The 3,123-nt window shown below is 40.3% G+C and overlaps 1 protein-coding gene across 1 annotated transcript in view; it reads left to right on the top strand.

Moving 5' to 3' along the window:
- LOC104531036 (E3 ubiquitin-protein ligase parkin-like) overlaps positions 1 to 3,123 on the top strand; it is a gene marked incomplete at its 5' end in the record, with an annotated part of 118,973 nt that overhangs the window by 76,568 nt on the left and 39,282 nt on the right. The gene's annotated exons all lie outside the window — the stretch shown is intronic.

The following is a 3,123-nucleotide window of genomic DNA, read 5'->3' as shown; positions in this document are numbered from 1 at the left end:
GCAGAGCAAGCAACTATGATACTGTCTCTTACACCTTCTCAGACTCCAGTTAACTGAAAAGACTTCCTGAGACCAATGTGTCTGTAATTGTTTCCATTTAATTTCTTTTCCATGTACTTGACCAGGCTGTCTTGAAAAGGTATAGATTCGTAGCATACATAACATCCTTTGGCAATAAGGTCTACAGATATATTGTATGTGGCACGAGGAACCACTTCCATCCAATCAACTGCTTCGAACTTCTTACTCTCTTCATTTGATACTCCCTAAATCTTGCATTGAATCAAGGTAAACCATCACAGAATATAAACTGAATTTATCCTGCCACTTTATCATCCAGTCTTGTAAGCTTCTTCTGTAGTTCACAATCAGCCTTCATCCTTGCCTCTCTAAATAACGTAGCGTCATTTGCAAACTTTCTCACCTCGCTGCAGATTCCTGGCTGGGGGTAACAAAACAGCAGCTCCCAGCACACGTCGCTGGGGAACTCCACTCATGTCACACTTGCACTGCAAAAGCTGGCTGTTTACTCTGTGCTTCATGTCTGCCCGCAAAATACCACCTATTCATTTCTGTGTAGGCCTAAGCTCTAACAACCAGTCTACCTAGTCCTTTTGTGGATACTATACATTCCTTGTGAGCTAACAACACATCTGTCTGCCAGCAGCTTTGTGCTGCTCTGAAACACTTAAATCAAATTGCTGTATGTGTGCAAGTTTCCATATTTCATTCCAGGACATTAAATACTGCAGTATTTAACTTCTGTGCATGCAAGTCCTTAATTGGACCTAGCCTGAAGTACACATCAACACTGCTCCTTTGTCTAGAAACAGTAGAGTAGAAAATCATTTGAAGATACTACCTTTTTACAGTCCTTTACTGCAAAACCCAGCTACACTTCTGAAAGAATGATAAAATTTGGGCTGAGGTTGTCTGCACAGTCAGGAGGCTGAAGTCTTTCTTTTCCCTGGTCATCTTCTCATACTTCTCTCTCACCAGTATGTCTTTGAATCTCTGAAGGCATCTGTCACTGAAATGGGGAAGCTTATGCAGGAGGCAGAACTAGACACACTTTGGACCCAGGGTGAGACCTGCTGCAGGGAGCCTCACTCTCAATTTTTTGCATGTGAATCTCAGCTATGTCTGCTGCACTTGAAGCTGCAGGATCCCCTTGACAAACCCCTTCCCAAATGCACACCAAAGGGGACTGCATAGTCCTAGAGGTTAAGTCAGTTTTACTAAATGGCTTCACATTGTTCAGAGGATATGAAAACCTCTCCCCAGTGATTAGGTTTGGTTTCAGTAGAATTCATTTATTTACTTAAACATGATTCTTATAAGGAGATGGAAAGACAAACACTGTGAAGATTAATAATTATAAAATAGTAATTACAGGAAAAAATCATAATTGTATTGTCTTTTGAAAGCAGCAAGCATTTATCCTAACCGGACAGTAATGCATTCTAACTGTATATTACAGCTGAACCTCCAAATATCTAGAAGCCATAAAGATGAACTGCCTCACTTTTTCTTAAATAAGCATGCTGAAAAAACAGGAAAGAATTTTCCATCTCTGGAGGCAGATTTTATTAAAACCATACCAAATCAGATACTACATATACTCTCTTTATATATGTGTATGCACACATGTACACCCACAACTATATATGGTATACATATACATATTTATATCCCATACACTGAACTAGAAGGGAGTAATAATTTTAAACAGAGAAAAGATGATGGCTAAGACATTAAATAAAAATGCCTGGGAAAAGATAAATTCCTCAGTGTTTCACTATAAGTGTGCTATTACTTCCATATTGCTTTCCAGCCCATCAACTATTAGTAGTTTCCTAGGCTGCAACAAGCTTATCAGAGAGCCCTCCAGGTTTTTAAGAACTCATGTCCTTTCTATGAGGACTTAGCTGTGGGTTCCCTCCCTTCTCCAAGCAAGTCCCCTGTGCCTTCTGGGAGAGTCCCACGCTGTATTCATGTCCTAGTTGCCTGGTCTCACTCCCAGTCCGACCCCCTGTCCCACTCTGTATTCCTGCAGCTTCCCCTGCATCCATATGTGCCAGCGGAGCAAGCAAACTTCTGCTGCCCTGAGAATGCACAACAGGATCCAGAGGGCAGCAAGCTTGACAAGGCAAAATGTAGCTTTCCTTCTCTCCATTACAAACTTTCTTAACAGAACCACAATATCATACTGACTACAGAGTCAACTGCAAATGAAGTAGGTGTTTGTACCCTCTGTTGCACACATAACATTGCAATGGTTCAAAAGCTCTGTCTTTAGATATTTATTTACTATGCATTTTATGTGCACGATAAATGGGCTGTTTGATGTGTCAATCTGTTTGCCCTTATATCGTGTACACTTGCCAGTGCCCTCTGCTGTAGTCAGTGTAGTAGTATATCAGACCACAGCCTGATCAATCAAGAAGCCATAAAACAAATACTTTTAAAATGTTATTGTTTTGTCATCTCTGGGGGAGAGTCTACCTAAGTTATGAGCTCTCATAGTGTTATATAGACACAGATGATTCATGGTTTACCACTAGTTAATAATGGCATGACTAAGAGCTTATTTTTTACTTTCTTCTTGGTGGCTTTTTTCTTGATGGCTTTTGTCTGCAAGCTCACGTTTGTTTATGACATCAAAATTCTCTCTCTTGGAAATAGCTGTGGTGTCGCAAGCACTGCATTGTGGTCATACTGTGAATGAATTGGGAGGAAGATTGAAAGGAAAAAACTTCTACTCAGCTACCTTGCTAATCAGCACTCACAGGGGAAAAAAAAAAATCCTTCTCGGAACAGAATGGTGATTATTTAATGGGAGAGAAATTTGGGAGTTGTTTATAGAAAAGTCCCTAAAGCCTTTGGACTAAAATACAGCTGCAGCGCTGAAAGCAAATCAGATGTTGGATTGTATTGCTGGGGTAAACAAAGTGAAGCAAAGCCTGGGAGGGTATGGTCTTGTTACATAAGACACCAGCTAAATTGCATCAAAAATGCTATAACCCCTATTGTGTCCTGCGCCTCAGGGTATAATTGCTCTTGAAAAAAAGGAACAGAGCAGAACAACCAAAATGATAACAGGTTTCAAATATTTAAGCACTA

Source organism: Antrostomus carolinensis, unplaced genomic scaffold (genome assembly GCF_000700745.2).
Source record: "Antrostomus carolinensis isolate BGI_N321 unplaced genomic scaffold, ASM70074v2 scaffold10819, whole genome shotgun sequence".
Taxonomy (NCBI): Eukaryota; Metazoa; Chordata; class Aves; order Caprimulgiformes; family Caprimulgidae; genus Antrostomus; species Antrostomus carolinensis.
This window is presented reverse-complemented; position numbering and strand designations above follow the sequence as displayed.